This window comes from Mus musculus, chromosome 14 (assembly GCF_000001635.26).
Source record: "Mus musculus strain C57BL/6J chromosome 14, GRCm38.p6 C57BL/6J".
Lineage (NCBI taxonomy): Eukaryota > Metazoa > Chordata > Mammalia > Rodentia > Muridae > Mus > Mus musculus.
In genome coordinates, this window is record NC_000080.6 from 23,125,407 (window position 1) to 23,145,713 (window position 20,307).

The window sequence follows — 20,307 nt, forward strand, 5'->3', positions numbered from 1 at the left end:
TCTAATTCCAGTTCTGCACAAACTATTTCACAAGATAGAAGTAGAAGGTACTCTACCCAACTCATTTTATGAAGCCACTATTACTCTGATACCTAAACCACAGAAAGATCCAACAAAGTTAGAGAACTTCAGACCAATTTCTCTTATGAATATCGATGCAAAAATCCTTAATAAAATTCTCGCTAACCGAATCCAAGAACACATTAAAGAAATCATCCATCCTGACCAAGTAGGTTTTATTCCAGGGATGCAGGGATGGTTTAATATACGAAAATCCATCAATGTAATCCATTATATAAACAAACTCAAAGACAAAAACCACATGATCATCTCGTTAGATGCAGAAAAAGCATTTGACAAGATCCAACACCCATTCATGATAAAAGTTTTGGAAAGATCAGGAATTCAAGGCCCATACCTAAACATAATAAAAGCAATCTACAGCAAACCAGTAGCCAACATCAAAGTAAATGGAGAGAAGCTGGAAGCAATCCCACTAAAATCAGGGACTAGACAAGGCTGCCCACTTTCTCCCTACCTTTTCAACATAGTACTTGAAGTATTAGCCAGAGCAATTCGACAACAAAAGGAGATCAAGGGGATACAAATTGGAAAAGAGGAAGTCAAAATATCACTTTTTGCAGATGATATGATAGTATATATAAGTGACCCTAAAAATTCCACCAGAGAACTCCTAAACCTGATAAACAGCTTTGGTGAAGTAGCTGGATATAAAATTAACTCAAACAAGTCAATGGCCTTTCTCTACACAAAGAATAAACAGGCTGAGAAAGAAATTAGGGAAACAACACCGTTCTCAATAGTCACAAATAATATAAAATATCTCGGCGTGACTCTAACTAAGGAAGTAAAAGATCTGTATGATAAAAACTTCAAGTCTCTGAAGAAAGAAATTAAAGAAGATCTCAGAAGATGGAAAGATCTCCCATGCTCATGGATTGGCAGGATCAACATTGTAAAAATGGCTATCTTGCCAAAAGCAATCTACAGATTCAATGCAATCCCCATCAAAATTACAACTCAATTCTTCAACGAATTAGAAGGAGCAATTTGCAAATTCATCTGGAATAACAAAAAACCTAGGATAGCAAAAACTCTTCTCAAGGATAAAAGAACCTCTGGTGGAATCACCATGCCTGACCTAAAGCTTTACTACAGGGCAATTGTGATAAAAACTGCATGGTACTGGTATAGAGACAGACAAGTAGACCAATGGAATAGAATTGAAGACCCAGAAATGAACCCACACACCTATGGTCACTTGATCTTCGACAAGGGAGCTAAAACCATCCAGTGGAAGAAAGACAGCATTTTCAACAATTGGTGCTGGCACAACTGGTTGTTATCATGTAGAAGAATGCGAATCGATCCATACTTATCTCCTTGTACTAAGGTCAAATCTAAGTGGATCAAGGAACTTCACATAAAACCAGAGACACTGAAACTTATAGAGGAGAAAGTGGGGAAAAGCCTTGAAGATATGGGTACAGGGGAAAGATTCCTGAACAGAACAGCAATGGCTTGCTCTGTAAGATCGAGAATTGACAAATGGGACCTAATGAAACTCCAAAGTTTCTGCAAGGCAAAAGACACCGTCAATAGGACAAAAAGACCACCAACAGATTGGGAAAGGATCTTTACCTATCCTAAATCAGATAGGGGACTAATATCCAACATATATAAAGAACTCAAGAAGGTGGACTTCAGAAAATCAAATCACCCCATTAAAAAATGGGGCTCAGAACTGAACAAAGAATTCTCACCTGAGGAATACCGAATGGCAGAGAAGCACCTGAAAAAATGCTCAACATCCTTAATCATCAGGGAAATGCAAATCAAAACAACCCTGAGATTCCACCTCACACCAGTCAGAATGGCTAAGATCAAAAATTCAGGTGACAGCAGATGCTGGCGTGGATGTGGAGAAAGAGGAACACTCCTCCATTGTTGGTGGGATTGCAGGCTTGTACAACCACTCTGGAGATCAGTCTGGCGGTTCCTCAGAAAACTGGATATAGTACTACCGGAGGATCCAGCAATACCTCTCCTGGGCATATATCCAGAAGATGCCCCAACTGGTAAGAAGGACACATGCTCCACTATGTTCATAGCAGCCTTATTTATAATAGCCAGAAGCTGGAAGGAACCCAGATGCCCCTCAACAGAGGAATAGATACAGAAGATGTGGTACATCTACACAATGGAGTACTACTCAGCTATTAAAAAGAATGAATTTATGAAATTCCTGGCCAAATGGATGGACCTGGAGGGCATCATCCTGAGTGAGGTAACACATTCACAAAGGAACTCACACAATATGTACTCACTGATAAGTGGATATTAGCCCAAAACCTAAGATACCCAAGATATAAGATACAATTTCCTAAACACATGAAACTCAAGAAAAATGAAGACTGAAGTGTGAACACTATGCCCCTCCTTAGAAGTGGGAGCAAAACACCCTTGGAAGGAGTTACAGAGACAAAGTTTGGAGTTGAGATAAAAGGATGGACCATGTAGACACTACCATATCCGGGGATCCATCCCATAATCAGCTTCCAAATGCTGACACCATTGCATACAGTAGCAAGATTATGCTGAAAGGACCCTGATATAGCTGTCTCTTGTCAGAGTATGCCTGGGCCTAGCAAACATAGAAGTGGATGCTCACAGTCGGCTATTGGATGGATCACATGGCCCCCAATGAAGGAGCTAGAGAAAGTACCAAAGAAGCTAAAGGGATCTGCAACCCTATAGGTGGAACAACATTATGAACTAACCAGTACCCCGGAGCTCTTGACTCTAGCTGCATATGCATCAAAAGATGGCCTAGTCGGCCATCACTGGAAAGAGAGGCCCATTGGACACGCAAACTTTATATGCCCCAGTACAGGGGAACGCCAGGGCCATAAAAGGGGAGTGGGTGGGTAGGGGAGAGGGGGTGGGTGGCTATGGGGGACTTTTGGTATAGCATTGCAAATGTAAATGAGCGAAATACCTAATAAAAAATGGAAAAAAAAAAAAAAAAAAGAAAATAAACCTGGCTGAAGACCAAGATGGAAAATAAAATGATATGACATTTTTAAAAAAAAAAAAAAAAAAAAATAAAGTCTATTTTATTAGACATTAAAAAAAAAAAAAAAAAAAAAAAAAAAAAAAAAAAAAAAAGAAAATTGATTCCAAAGCAGATTATACTCAGTAGGTACAGTAACCAGTGTGTCTGGACCCAATCTGAGGAAATTATTGTGACTGTAGTACAGAGGGACAGGGAGATGAAACGTGTGAAAGAGTTAATGAGACATAAAAATAAAACCAAAACACTCTATTCCAAAAGTAAGATATTAGTGCTAATAAAGGAGGAGGAGGAGGAGGAGGAGGAGGAGGAGGAGGAGGAGGAGGAGGAGGAGGAGGAGGAGAAGAAGAAGAAGAAGAAGAAGAAGAAGAAGAAGAAGAAGAAGAAGAAGAAGAAAGAAGAAGAGACACCTAAAGAAGTATTGGTTGAGAATTTTTGCCATCCTCATTAGAATAATAAATCTATGATTAAAGAAATATAGAGGCTACTTAATTATTAGAAATTCACACAACAATAATAGAAAATATAATAAACCTGCATCACGCCAAAGGCAAGATATCCTAACAGGAGCAAGAAAGCAAGCCAGACACTTAACTGTGAGATGGAAATAGGACCCAAGGGTAGCACAGGAAATCTGCTGCACACCAAACATTGAGTTGTGTCTCACACAACCGTGTTTTCAGAAAAAGAATAAGGGAGCTAAATGTCACTGGACACTCATCCAAAGAACACCAAAACTTTTTTCCACAATAAAAAGGTAGGCACCATTTCATATAAATTAGTAAAATACCTACTAGTACAATTTGAAGCCAGTTTTATTTCTATAAAATACTAAGGACAATGATGGTAACAGAAAATATATCTTATATATTCTTAGTTTTTCAGAATTTCATAGATGTAAACAATGTGACTTGCTAGAATTCACCTCCACAAAAGTGAAAATATGTGTTTCTACAAGTTAACAGTATATACATATGTAGGCATATATATCTACATAATTTTATATATGGGATAAAGAGAAAATTATAGTGAGCAGCACAGAATATCTAGAATTGACTGTGTCTCAACACTTGTGGGTCCTCCCAGCTAAATGGGAGGCTGAAGCAAGAGATTCACTTTTGCCCAGGATTTTCAGAACAGTGTACACAGCATAGCAAGATGTAGTTTTAAAATAAATCATCAAATAATAAATAGATGATTAATAATATAAACAGTGATATACATATGTAATTATAGAACTCCAGATATAATATATAGAGAGAATGGAACTTATGGAGACAATATAAAATGGTATGACTCCTCATGGAAATGGGCAGTTATTTATTGACTACTGAGTTTTAGTTTTTAAGATCAAAGAGTTCTGAAGACTCATTGTACAGGCACATGGATATACTTAACACTACTGAACTATAAAATGGTCAATTTTATGTTATGCATATTTTGCCACAACTAACAAACATGGCACTGAAACTCAAAAGGTATTTCATAGGAAAACTAGAAGGGAATAATATATCAATAAATGATTAAATTAGTTAATAACTGGAGACACATAAATTATCACCACAATAAGATATGATGTCATACTCACCTGGTTCCAAACCTTAAATGTGACCCTGCCTAAGTGGTCCTGAGATTGTTGAATGTTCTCTTACACATGTCTAGAGTATATATGCTTCCTAAAAAATGTATGATTCAGGGACTCTGTCCATATAAACAATTAGGAACACAAAAAAATCTCATCAGCATGATATAGACAGTCCGATATCATAAAATTCTGAGAAAAATTTTGCCTTGGCCAATAAGAGCAATGTTTTAGCCAGACCCCAGAACAACAGCATAGATTGGAGTGTGGTGATAACTCCTTTCAGGGATGCGTATCTAGAAAGTGGAAGGAGATTGGCGGGGACTCTATAATCATAAAATATTCATAAGAAGAGACATGAGCAAAAGAAGAGAAATAAGACAGGCCACTCTGCCCAGAGAGCATCTCTAGTCTTGGCAAAGTTTGAGCACTAGAGATAGAATTTAAATTTTTTTCAGAAATGTGATTCACAGTGACCAAGCCCTTGAGGTGTGACAGAGTCAGAGACCCAGTACCAAGCCTAACGCAATACTGTCCTGTGGGTAGAGAATGTATATTTGTAAAATAATTTGCCTTTATCTTGTAAATCTGAAGTGCACCTTACTAATGGGGAAGCTATTGTACTCTTCGTAAATGAATAGAGAGTCTCCTGAATGTTGGCTGCAGTCATTTTAAGACTATTAATCTCAGCATTACTTATGAGGGAGAAACAGAAAGCAGCTAAATGTCCATCTAGGTTAGTATAGACTTAAAGAATGGTGGGAAGCTCATTGCATGGTGTATTAAATTGATACATATAATAGAAAGATTACTATTAGATATATAATAAATGTCGTTGAAGACTATGTATAACATAGCTCATTCTCTGTGAGAGTACAAAAGAACAAAATAAATAATGTATTCAATATGCTTAAGCACATGTATGTGCACACATGAGTGTACACACACACACACCATGGGAACAGTGAAGGGTTCTAAGTAGGTCCAAACATTTCTGGCAATGTCCTCCTTTTTAAATTGGAGTTTAAGGACTTCTGTTGTATTATTAACTCATATGCATGTCCTGTTTCCCTGAATCAAAGAACATATGCTTTTAAAATACAGCAGCAGGTTATATAATGAGCCTGCCCAAGCCAGTTGCCTTCCTATAAACCAAAGATAAACCTACTGAGACACTTATGGGGAAACAATCCTATTCAGAATACCCTAGCTCCCCAAATCATGGTTTCTATTAGGGATGCAATGACAAATACAATGAAAACTGTAAAGCACTGAAGAAGAAAGTAAAGGCTTTTGTTTTTTAAAAAGTCCCTAAATAGACTTTCCCAAACACATTTGAGACCTAACACTATTTGGCTTGTCCCTTTGTGGACTTGCCTCCTTCACTGCTACTAGCGCCGGAAGCAAGTCCCTGGCTGCTGCTGCTTGTGGCTTCGAAAGCCGGCAGACGGCATGGGTCCTCTGCCTTTTCAGTTCACTGCCATGCAGGTGGAAACTATTTTCCAACTTCACAGCTCTGAAAAAAAAAAAAGGAAGGATATTCGGTACCATGATAATAGTCCAAGTCCAACTGTCCTTACCCCCTTGCTGGAGCCTCCTGGTGAGTTGATACTATTTCCTGTTGCAGAAATCAGAGCTTATGACCCAGCACATGCTTTTAGTGGCTGTCTGCCTAAACATAACACATGATTTCCTTACCCACAGCCTATTGCTTTAGTCAAAGCCTGAACTGTGAGTGAGAAATTAGGTGTAAATTGCCCACTGAGCCTCATGGTGAGCAGCACTGTGTTTGGGGATGCAGTGATGTCAACAGAGAACTAGATAAGGGTGTGCTTTGTCTCTTTGATCAAACATATAACTCAAGAGACTAGCTCTGCGTGGTCAAAATACTGCCCCACACAGAGCAGGAAGACCTCCAGGGGCTGTGGCACTCATGGTCTCTTGGCTGAACAGACAGAAATTTGCTGTCTTGGCTGCATAAGCAATGCTTGCTCATTCTCATTCCGAGTCAACAGATATTTCTTGAGATTTATTGAGTGTTGGTTACAACTCCAGGATTCTGTGGCTGAAGACAAAGAAGAGAAGATGAATCCGAAATTATTCCCTGTCCTCAAGGAAGTTAAAGCAGACACAATGACGAAAACAAAGAGCTCAGGCTCCCATCTTAGCCCTGCTGTGAACTTGCTGGGTGGGCCAAGGCCAACCACTTTTTCTGTTGAGGGCTCCACTTCCTTGTTCATAAATTAAAGTGTTGGGATGGACGGTTTCACATGTTCTTCCAAAGCTAAAAATTTATGTTTATATGAGTCTGGTTGCACAGATAAGACTCATCAGAGAATTTTATGACTGTAAGTCACAGAGGCCCTCCCGGCACCCAGTTCCCTAGGATTGCAGACGTGCCAACTAAAGCCACAAAAGTGAGAGGCCTTCTTCAACACAGCTATAACCCAAGTGTCCTGGGAATAAGAGGATTCATGGGGAAGCATTCAGAATTAGGTATTTGAGGTACAATAAGGTCTTTCATTTGGGTTGGATGTAGACTATGCTTTATAGTAAAAGGCCAGTACATGGTAGGGAATCAGCAACAATGAAGGAGCAAACACGGGTCCTCTGGGTGAATTGTGTCCAAAGGAACAATAAAAAACACCAAGAGAAGTAAACAGGCATAGAGAGATACCACAGCATTTCCTGTTTCTTCTCTTAGCCTTGGGATCTACCTCCTAGCATAGTCTAGCCTAGCACCTACTGTCTAGCCTAGCCTCACTTTTGTTCTAATGTCCTTTCTGAGTTTTAGCCCAAGTTATCAGAAGATAGATGAATAGTTCCTTCATAGAAGTCTAAAAAAGAATACATGACAAAACACGTGTGGCAGGATCACACTGGACATTGCTAGAATAATTCTAGAGGAGCTGTGGCCTTATTCTTAATGTCTGTGAAGAGTAGGTGGACATGAGAAAGTCTACACAGACAGAAAATTTCTAGACATATTTATAGCAGGCAGGAAACTTTCTTCAAATACTAGGGATTAAATCAGTTAGCTGTTACCATGCAAGGAATTATTCCAAATTCAGTAGCTTAACACAGTAGTCATTCATTATTCCGTGTTCTCTATCTGTGGGTCATCTGGGTGTTCCTGATTCATATTAGGTTGGGTTCATCTCAATGACACAATGACTCAGTGTTTGAGGTTTGTGTACAGACCCTCTTCTGAACTAGGTTTAGTTAGGACATTTCCTCATTCTCCTGTCAAGACACAGTTTGCAGACTATTCCTGTGATAGTTTTCCTATGAAGTAACCGAGAAAAGGCATGCGTCTCTTGAGGCCTGTCTTTGAAACGCATAAGCAGTCTCTCCATTCAGCCGATCAATCACAGGGCTGATCCCAAATTCATGTGGAAATCCAAATTGTGCTTCTTTGGTGAAAAGAGCTTAAAACAAACAAACAAACAAACCATGTTGGAGTATGAACATAGGCAATGTGAGGGGCTTAATCATTAATGCAGTGCTTAGCTGGAACCCCAAATCCAGAGGCTCTTTTGAAAATCAATTAAAATGTGTAGAAACTCGTATAAAGATATTAAAATGTTATATTTATATCTTTGAAGTTTATTAATCCTTTGATGTTTAGCCAAACAACTCAAATTAAAACTTGAGCTGTAGAAAAGAAGGGAGAGGTGGGCAAGGGTCAACCAAGAATTAGCAGATACAAAAATACAATAAAGAAATTTGCTATTTTGTTAATAAAAAGTATCTTTAAAAAAAGAAAAAAACAGAATGTAATAAAATGGAATGTAATAGAATCATGTACAATGAGTATATAATAGAAAGTTAAAAATAAGTAAAATATATATAACATAATTAGAATTTGTAAAAAAAATTGTGATTCTTAAAATATAGCTGAGAGAGTCATATTGGCAATAAGGAGACTATATTTTCATGTGTATCTTGACATATTAAGCTGCTTAGAATAGAGACTGTTCTATTATAGGGTTAAAATAATTGGGTCCAAACACTATTAGATCCAGGGCCAAAGTATACACAAGCGACAGAGCTCTGTGTGGGTGGGTATTCCAAAATGAATCACACTTAAATCCTTTCTTGGCAGTATTTTCATTAAATACAATACTTTATGAATTCTAACTTTATTGCTTCATTAGCATAGTGGCAGGAAATTATATTTCACTTTTCAAAATAAGATTATTTGTCTCTTCTCTTTAAAAAAAAATAGTCAATTGCTTCTGGAGAGACCATAAGCAGTGCTGAGCCCACAGCATAGATGTGAGAAACCAGCTTATGAGCCCAGACTTCTTTAGGGCAAATTGCACTCATTCCCTTCTGCCCTCTCAGACTCCACAGACAGCATCCTACCTCAGTCAGCCAAGAAGAGGACCATAGGTGAAACACAGCAAAGACATCCTAGCAGATGCAGCTATTTGGTACAATACCTCTGACAAAGGCAAGTTGAGCAAAACCAATGAACTTGTAGGGTCATCTCCTGAGTGTCTAAACATGAGCAGCTAACCATGATTCTCAATTTGATGGGCTCTGGAATTAATTAATTAGGAGAACTAGCTCTGGGTGGGTCTAGAAGGGCATTTTTTTCACATAGGATGCATTGACTGAGTGCAGCACCTTTCCAAATGGTGGTTTAAACACAAAGAGACCCAAGGAATAGCCAGCACTGACCACCTAACTTTCTTTTTTCCTGAGAAAGTGTGCTTAGCCCTGCTGCTGTTGCTGTGCTTCAGTGAACATTAGTCTCCCACACAGATTGACTACCAGAGGCTCTTCAGGAACCCTCCACACTTCAGAACAAGGCAGAGATTGCTGAAGCATCCACCGTCATGGCTGAGGAACTACTGTGATCTCATTTTCCCTAGCCCAGAGATCGCCACTGTTAGACCTCTCAGGCACTCTTACATAAGACAATATAATACAACCTTTTAAATAGACATTGTATTGGTCTGTTTGTCTACACCATCTGATATGAATCTTCCTCATATATAAAACCTTTAAAATTTTTATTTTATTTATTAGTATTTTATGTGTGTACATATGAATGATGTGTATTGTGTGTGTATGTGTGTGTGTGTGTGTGTGTGTGTGTGTGTGTGTGTGTGTGTGTTTACCTCATTTGGAGGTTAGAGGAAACTTGGGAATTGGCCCTCTCTTCCATCCAATGTGGGTTCGGGTAAGTGCTCTTACATGCTGAATCATCTCACTGACCCTCATTGCTTGCATTTCTTGACCTATTGTCCACAACCTGGTGAATGCTATGAAGAGCCTGGACTGAGTCAGGTCTTAGGACCTGCTGTATTTCTAGTTGTATGCAGCACCCAACTGACTATCAAGACCAATGTTGGACAAACCAAAAGAACTCTTGCAAAGGCTAGGGAGATGGCTCAGTGGGTAAATCTCTTGTCATGCAAATACTAGGACCCACATTTGGATTCCCCAAACCCAATTAAAGCCAGGTATGGTACCACACACACCTATAATACCAGTGTACCCATGGAGAGATGGGAGGCAGAGACAGGAACATTCTTCAGGTCTTCTAGCTAGCTAGCAAGATGTCTACAATACAGAAGTAAATGACAGAGACCCTGCCTTTAACACAATGGAAGGTAGCAATGATAACCTGGCGGTTCTCTGGTCTATACATATACCCCAAGGCACTCATCCACTCATCATGTGGTCAACACTTGTACACACGTGCACAGGCATGCAAATGCATGTGCACATGCACGTGCGCACACACACACACAAGTCACACACACACTCACACACACACACACACACTCACACACACACACACACACACACACACAAGAATCCTTCAAAATGCTCAGACAGGTCTTTTCCCATGTTAGGTACTTTATCTAATATTCACCATTAAAACACTAATGAGACTACATTTATAACCAAGATCACACTTCTTGGATTTTGCTATATTTTCGGGATTCCTTGGGGAGAAATAGGAATTTTAAAGTGATAGTATTAAAATAGTAAAATTCTGAGTCAAAAAATTATCATGAAACTGAATTCAACCAGGATTCTAAAATGAGAAATTTGAAAGCTGTGTTCCCACAGAGGTTTTACATGGTGAAAATATTTTTAAAGAACTTTTTACTTCTGATTCATTAGTTAATAAAGAAATTTTAGCAATTTTTATTTTACATAAAATGTTGAGCTTATTATTAACAATAGGATCATTAACTGGTAGTCATCCTGAACTACCATCCTGTCTAGTCTTTGAGAAGTACTTATTAATTATCAGCACTGTTTTTATTTAAGTACTTATGCAACATGTTTCATATTTGATGTATTTTATAACCATTAATTACAAAATTAATATATATGCATAAATTATACATGTTCAGAAATGAGTAAAGGAGCCATGTTTCTCTCTGTGGAGGAAATTTCTGCCTGCATATGACGAGAAGTTCAAAAAAAAATCACCTTCCTATTGAAAATGACAGAACTAGCAAATGTTAATAGACAGTTTATAAGAAGAATTTTCAGTAGATTCTAAAAAATGGCCATGGTGTAATGGGTAAAGTGTTTGTTGCTTTAAGGAACACATATATTCAAAAGTTCCAATGGTGTATAAGTATGCCATGCTCCCCTTGGGCTGGTGGGCTACTGAATGTGTAATAGTTTTGCATTTTTCTTCTTAATGGAGGATTTGGGGTAGGAGAATGAAGACATCCTTTCAGACAAGGTGCGTCGAGAAGCAGAGAAAAACTAGACATGAGATGCCACAGTGGGATTGGAAGCAAGGAGAGCTGAGCTGTGTTGTACAGTATCCATGGGTGGATGGATCCAGAGTGCACTAAAAACACTTGAATTCTTCTTGGAAATTGTCTTATCGTTTGGCACTTAACCTGTGTATACCTTATTGTTTATTTTAAATTGTGTCTGGATTCCTCACAGAGTCAATAAATATGAATGCTGTATAAAAGGTTGTCATACTGTCATTGCTTAAACAGTGACAAGAGCAAGGTCTATACACACTCAGAACATATATAATCATACACAATATTTTTTTCTGGCATATTTTCAATTTGAAATGAGTTGCATCCATAAATACAGAGATACAGGTCAGAGAGAGGAATATGCATCTGGAGCCCGTGCAGACCCTACACCGACTTAGGAACTTTTCTCAGAAAGAACTCTGGTAAGGGAAATCCGGCCTGGCTGGCCAATGCTAATACTTTGAGGAAGCTTTTCCAAGCTGCTAAAACCCACATGAGAGATGCAGTTTGGTCTCTACAAGATTCCTTGGATTCAGTTGACTGAGTGGCAGGAAAAGTTTCTTAGTTTCTCAGAACCTGCATTTTCTTGTCTGAATTGGGAACCATAACACCATAGGGTTGTGGTGAAGGTAAAATGCATGTGTGTTTATGAAACACTTAAGATTATTACTGGTGTATATGATTGTAACTGGTTACCCAGAGAAGATATTCATATTTTTTTCTATTTGTCACAACATGAGGACAATATTTGGAAATGGTCAACATCTCAGAGGCCTTTGTGGTTAGAATGCTTCTTTGGGAAAGCTGGTGGTTCTGCGTAGGCTTTGCTTGTTCTCAACCCCATTTTTGATAACGGTTCTTAGATGCTTTAACCTCCATCTAGGCCTCCACCAACCAGAGGTAGTGGAAAAGAAAGGTTATTAGGATACAAGGGAAGTAGACCTGTGTAGAAACTGTTCTTTGGAGCAAATCCCAGCCGTGTTGTCAGGAAATCAGTAGTTCAGTTCCCAAGATTCAGCTGTGGCACCTTGATCCACTCTCAACTACCTCACAAATACACCATCAGTCCAGTTCAGTGGTGCCAGGATAGACCTAAATCACCAGTGTTGGCACGACCTAGAAGAAACAGGAGCAACCAAGCCCACCAAGGATGCAAGGAGACGTTCTCTGCCAGGCCTCTCTCAATGAAGTGAAGATCAGCGAATACATCAGACCAAGAAACTTTGCAAAGCTAGCTATACAAGCAAGCCTCAGTCTGTTGAGAGCTATTTATATTCTCTCCAAACATCACATGTCCTCCATAGGTCTTGCCTCACCATGTGTCTTGCCTCAGCACATGAGAATGTCTTAGCAAACTCCAAGTGAGTCTGTATCAGCAGACATCACTCTGCCAATTGTCCTGCGTCTGCAGAAGTAGCAAAAAGCCACAGGAACCTCAAGAGAAGTTCTTTGGTGAGTTTCTCTCTATGGTGTCACCATAAGTGGAGTTCAGCCATGTAATGTAAGGCAAACATGTGTGTTGTTAGCAAAGATTCCTTCATCATTCATCCTTTCACATGTTTGAGCTAGCAAAACATCCTTTCACCTATATCTGTTACAGAAAAACACTCCTTCACATGTTTGTCCCAACAAAACACCATCCAACACAACTGATTTTCCAAAGAAACCATAAATTTGCACTTCATTTCTGCTAAATGAATCTGCCAGACCTCAGTGTGAATGTTGAAAAACTGAATGCCACATGGAAAAGAGGTGTCGATGAGTAAGAGGAGAGTGATGAGAATGGCCTTCCAGGACAATCTTAGAAGGAATTGGAGCAAATTTTACACGTTCCCTCTCCAGACATCTGAAGGAAATAAACTTGTCATATGATCTCACAGAGCAAATCTAGGAGACTTAGATGCAGTCCAACACATGGACAGAGAACTTAATGTGTTGTGTTGAATGGAAGACTTACTGCATGGGAAGATAAACGTGGGTGGTAACCAACTTCCTCATGATCAACACTGGTGACATAGTGACCCCCCCCCATCACTGAGGTGGGTAAAAACCACTGTAAAATAATAGTGATGAAGATGGGGACTCTCTGGAGTCAAGCAGACCTGGGTAAATGTTTTGTAGTTCTAAGTATTGAACCCAGGTCTTTGCTTGTGGCAAAATAAAAATAAAAAAACTAAACTAAACTAAACTAAACTTAACCACTGAGCTACATTTTACATTTCTAGTCTCAATTCTGTTCTGGGTTAAAATGTCTCCATTTCTACTTAAGAGTGATCTTGAGCATTCTATCTAACTCAATATGTAAAATATGGATGTTAGTTGTGCCAGTCTCATAGGGTGAAAATGAAGATGAGGTAGAAGAATACAAGTGCCATAAAAGTCAGTAAGCCATAATTGCAAAAGCAGTGAGAATTGTTATGGCTGTCATAAGGCTGAGCGAATGTGGGCCAAAGACATTAGAGATAGGGTGGAAGACAAGACTGAGAGATTTGCAGATTTCCCTTCCAAATTTTAGATCATGTGCTTTAATTCTTAGTAATTCAGAAAGAAAATTTTGAGAAATATGTGTGTGTGTGTATACACGCACATGTTCTAATGTGTGTGTGTCCATCTGTGTATGTGTGTACATTGTGTGTGTACATGTGTGTGCATGTGTATGTATGTGTATATGTATATGTGTGTGCACGTGTGTATGTATGGATGCATGTGAAATTTGTGCATGTGTCTTCATGCCTGTGTGAGTGTGTATGCATCTTTCTGGTAATGGTACTAATGCAACTCTGGCTATGGAAAGACTGAGCAAGGATTACCTTTGAGATCTTGGCTTGATTAACAGTGTGCTCTAAAAATCCATCCAGCCAAGCACAGGTCCAAGCAATAGACTAAAGATCAAAGGAACCAAGAGTGGTTCTCCATAACCCTGAGCTCACTTGAGTACCTCTAGGTCTCTCTGATAATGGTTCATTTGCTAGAACAACTTCATTTAGAGTTCCCCCCATTCACCTAGTGATTTTTCTCTGTCTGTCCTTTGTGTTCCTGAACTCAACACTGGAGTTTCTAGAACTATGGAGAATGTCCTCATAAAATCGGGATGATGAATACGGATTGTAAACTTGATAGTATCTAGTGCAGTGGTTCCCAACTGTCCTGTTGCTTTGAGTGACTCCTTAATACAGTTCTTCATGTAAATTTTTAGTTGTTACTTCATAACTGTAATTTTTCTACTGTTACAAATCATTATGTAAATATCTGGTATGCAGGATATCTAATATGCAAACCCTGTAAAAAGGTTTTTAGAACCCCAAAAGGTTGAGAACTTCTGATCTAGACTCATGAAGAGCAAGCTTCTGGGGATGGAAGTGAGGCATTTCTAAATTAAGCTCATTGAGTTGGGTCCTGAACTTTGCTGAACACCAGCATTTATCTCTCTTTGCTTCTTGACTACAGATGCAATATGATCAGCAGGCCCATGCTCCCACCACCGATGGGCTGTATTCTTGGACTATGACATAAAACAAACACTTCCTTCTTTAAATTTCTTTCATTAGGTATTTTACGTAATAACTACTACAGACTTTTACCAATTCTCACAGGCTTCTGAGGGTAGATTGCATACTTATCCTGTAAGTACAATGAGGCAATATGAGGAATAACTTTCTCAACTACATCTGGCCTTCTATGTTGCATAACTACAGGCAGCATAGGGGTCATGTGCTATAGCATCCTTAGCCAGGAAAAATGACCTGTCAGCAGAGATGTCCCATGAGAAGGCTAGGAGACCAGGCCTTATTAATTACTTATTCAATGATGAGCAGTGGATGGAATGTTGGCTCTCTGACATCCAAAGGGATTTTGGGACACTAAAACATTTTATGACATGACTCTTTCTCTCTTTGAGAACTTATATTTTCTCTAGGGGAATGATTCAGTTAAGATATCCTGTGCCACTATAGCTCAGGGAATAAAATGTCACTTCTCTAACTTGATCAAGAGAAGAAAGAGTGTTGGTCAATGACAGCACAGTTTTTTGGAGAAAATGAAAAAAAGCCTATTCACAAAAACAAAGTGCTTATATTTTCACATTTAAATGTATGTACTTGACATGTGAATTAATAAGACTCAAGCAAATATAATCTGATAAATACAACCTCTTTAAGAATCCAAGTGTTTTGTTTGTTTGTTTTGAGACAGCCTCACTGGGTAGTCCTAACTGACCTGAAACTCACTATACATACAAGCATACATATATACATAAATACATACACCTATAGGTATACATATGTATATTAGGTATATGTATATATATGTATATACATGCATATATAAGTATATTATTATATCAGGGTGGCCTCAAACTCATATCTAAAGGCATGCCCCACAGCTTCTGTAGATTTGGAGTAAAAAGCCAAGAAGACAGAAAAGAATGATAATCTGGTGCTTGCTGGGGAGGACTTGTCATCTGCCACTTGTCTATAAAGGTTCCCAAGAGCAAGAACCTAGTTTTCCTTGCCAGTACACGTGTACCTGTACAATACTCCATGTGGGTGCACGTGCTTGATCATTTCAAGTCAAATGACTACATAGGAAATGCTGATTGCCAAGTAGACCCAGAACCTATGCTGTGACAAGCATCCCAAACCTGGAAAAAAGTGTTGTTTTCACAAATTTTCCCTTCTCTACTGGGAAGTTTATCCTGGAAGAGTAAGACCTTTCAACAGCTCTGCTTAAAGGACAGCAAACATTTCTTCACTTTAAGAAAAACATCTCTATCTGGCTCAAAGAGTTCAATTGAAGGAGGAGTAGTCCCCCTGAGGCAAATGGGATATCACACAGCATCCAGATACAAGACTAACCAAGCACGAGATGCTTGGAATTCTATGAAGCCAGAAAGAGCCACCTAGATGACCTCTTGAAGAGTGGTCTCTCACAGAGTTCCTTACAGTGGGGGTTGCACGGGCTAATCTTGGGAAATGTATCTACATTCTTGTTCCTAGCCGAACATCCCTTCAACTAAAATCAACAGAAATGTAGGAATGGATTCTGAGAGAGTGTAACTACTACAATGAGCCCTCACAACAGGGATACACAAGCCTTGGGTGTGAACCCAAAGGCTCTTCCAGGCCATGGCTCAGACTCAGCAAAGTAGAAAATCCCTTGAAGCTTCTCAGTAGTGGATCAAAGGAGACTCTAGGGGTGCTCCAGTGGGGAGACCCCTTTAGAGAAAACAATGTAAGATGATCAGTGATTTTACCTAAAATAACAGAAACCATGCCTCTGCCTGGGACAAGAATGCAGCTTATCTGAAAGACAGAGCAAATGACAGGAAGTCTGTCTTCCAGCTGCCTAGATATTTCACATTAGGTCTGGATCAGATGAGGAGGAAAGGACTCAGTTTCCCACAGAGATACTGACTTAGTAGGCATTTCTGGCAACAGCTCCTTCCAAGGCATCTTTGTTATTATTTGACTTTTCAGTGTCTTAAAGACCAGGTTTTGTGGTTGATAATAAGTCTAAGGCTTTGGTTGACATTAAGTCAATTTTGACAATATGGCTGATTCCCATTTGTGAATGAAATTACCATTTATTGAGCATTGTTTTCATGTGAAAGCAAATACAATTCAGTTTTTTTTTTCCCTTTCAGGTATGCACAGTGTAGAAGGGACATATGACTATAGGAACAAGACATTGGAATATCAGAATATGACTCACTCAGAAATGACCTGGAGAACCAGAAGAAAAAGACCAACTTGCCACTATAAAACTGGAAAGATTCATGAATGAGGAAATAACTGGTATAAGATTCAAATAGAAAAGTGATAGGGAGAGGGAAATATATCACAGTTCTACTCAAATTTCAGAGTCTCTAAGAATGAATAAAAGCATATGATTATATAGCTCTAGCATTGATATTCATGAGAAAATAAATCTGTACACTTAAGACTCTTTCTTGACTTGGGTCATCACTGAATTGTGTTTGTGACACACAGCCTTTTAACTTATTCTATCCATCTTAGTAGTTCAGTGTTAGAAAGAGCAGGGCATACAGTGCTGGATACAATCAGGCCTTAGCCTGACACTGTACAGTCCCCTAGAGGAATATAGAAAAGAGAGAGCTCAGGGTGGGGCTGAGTTTTCAGGTGTAAAGCTCCCATGGATCAGACTGAAACTAACATCTTTGACAAACTCAAGAAATAGCCTTCTGCTGTAGCTAACTAGAGTTTTCATCCTGCTCCTGCTACATGGGTAACCTGAAGGTGGATGACTTTAGATTCCTGAATCTGAATTCCTCTCAGAAGTATTTCTACTACAGCATAGAGAGTAAAAACTAGGAAGAGTAAAAGCAGGAGTGTTTGTGGAACTCCAGGCCTTGTCAGGTTCTCAGTAGAGGTCAGATCCCCTTCTGGTGTACCACAAACTTAAGATTGTTGGTCCAATTCAAACCATTAGTCTCCATCCCTAGTCCAGAATGATATTCTATAACTTTCTATTCCAGCTTCCATTTGGACAAAGTATGATCAATTTATAGCTAAGTGATGTTTAAGTGACCACATGGTGGCTATGGCTTTGAGGACCAGCCATCATTCTTTCTTCCTTCTGTTTCTGCCAATTGCTCATTAGAATCTTGCTGTTCTCACCTGAAAGTTCTTTTTTTTTTCCCCAACCTTAATTGACAGAACCTGGGAGCAAAGAAAACTAGCGGTGGCCAAGGTTGTTGGTTTTTTTAGTTTTACCTCAAACTTTGGAAAACAAATAAGAATGATCCTAGTATTGAGAGTCAACTCTCAGAAAGCTGATCCCAGAATGCTCAAATTTACTCTTATCATGCGTCAATAAACTAGTTAGTCCACACACTGCTACCTTGGAAAGGAACAAGTTAGAGGTGGCATTAGCACAGATGTCCTTGATTCTTTTTAAACAAAAGACTTCTACCAGCATTTAGTTATGTATTCATTCATTTATTTAAATGTTGGCATAATCCTTGATTTTTTTGAAGTGTGGGTTGTCAACTCCTTCATTTTGATCATAAAGAATCTTTTGTGCTACTTGATAAGAAGAGCATAGTGGGAGTAGGTCCACGTTCAGTGGAAGGAGACCTGAGTGGGAATACCTGGTACATTTTGAAGGCAGTGCTGGCTTCCATCATACTTTGCTATATGCCATCCCAGATAGATAATATTGTCATCTTGACAGGATCTTTAACTACTAAGAAGACACATTTCTAGACACTCCTTTAAAAAATTGTCTTGACAGGGTCATCCTCTGATCATTTCTGTGGAAAAATATCTAGATTATATCATTTGAAGTATGAAGATCCACCCTAAACTCTCTGTTATGGGGACCTAAATTACGTAGAAAACGAGACAAATAGCTAACGGAACACTAGCCTCATCCATTGCCCCCTGCTTCCTGATTGCAGTTGCACCATGACCAGCTGCCTCAAGCTCACACCACAACTTCCCTACCATTATAGACTGCTCCCTGAAACTGTGATACAAAGTAGACCCTTGCTCCCTTCCGTTGCCTTTGGTATCTATTTTATTGCAGAGACAATTTAGTAATATACCATCTCCATCAGCAACTACTGGTCATCAAACAGCAGGCACTGGCCATCAGTGAGGCTCCTCTGTTGGGAATGTGGATGTGGCTAGAAGGCTTCATGAGAGCTAAGGTAACAGTTGAGGGAGAGCTGCTTTCTAAAAGAGGCAAGCAATCTAGGATTGTTCTTCCCTCTGGGGGTAGATGTTGGCAGGTACTGAAGATCCAAATTGGCTATAGGTCAGAATCAGGCTGAATATACACAGAAGACAAAGGGCCAAGCAAACAGAAAAAGGAAGATAAGTAGTCAGAGAAGTATGTGGATAAGATAGAGTGATTTCTAGAGATGTCACAGGTACTGTGAGGATCCTCAGAGGAGCTTGGTGGCTGCAGGGGACGGGATAGCAAGATATCTGCTGCCTACTCAGAATAGAATGAGCCCATCTTGGATTCTGTTTACAGCCTGCTCTAAGAAATCCTCAATCCCAGTGCAGAGTTCCTGTCTGTCACTTAGCTCTAATCATAGGACATTAAACACAAGCCACCCATCATAAAAAGCAGAGCCCTGCTTCAGACTGAGTGTCCTGCACATTTTGGATATTAATCCTGACAGAAAAATCTTTAGCACTGTATGGATTGCTCTGTGTAAATTCATTAACTACTTGTCATGACTGTAATATAATCTGCCCTGACCCTAAGGACTCGCCAGCACAGTGTTAATCAAATCTCTGCAGAAAACAACACATTTCTGTTTAGACTCAACGGCTGCTTCTCTTTCGGGGTTAGAGCCGGAGCATTAAGGAGGAAAGAGTCAAAATTTTCTTCTGAACGTCCCTGAATAGGGCCTTCCTGTCTGCAGTCATGCCTCTTGAGTCTCCAGCACTGACAGTTTGAAGCTACCTTCCATTTCAGCAAGCCTGTGTGCCGAGCTCTCTACATAATAGAACTCTGTCGATCTCTGGTCCCCATCAGCAAGAAGTTCACAGATAATAAAGCAGAATGTGTTCTGAAGCATCAGACATTTTCTCCCAGGATGAGTCATTACCATGTTTTAATCATGCTCATTAGCCAGCCATTAGAGTCCTGTCCAGCTTTTCACTGCCAGAGACGAGTCAAGAGAATGATTGTGGTTAGGGGCTGTGCCCGACCTACTGAAAGCCTAAGCCATCTGTTCCAAGTTGTATGGAGCACGGGACACTCTGCCTTATGGCTTTAAGTGATCTTACACCCCAGCACTGAACCTCTGAATTCTATTTAGGTTGAGCCAGACCTTGGTTCTCCAGAAATCAAAGCAGTAAAACCTCAAATTTCAAGTGGCCCAGCACCAACTTAGTGACCAT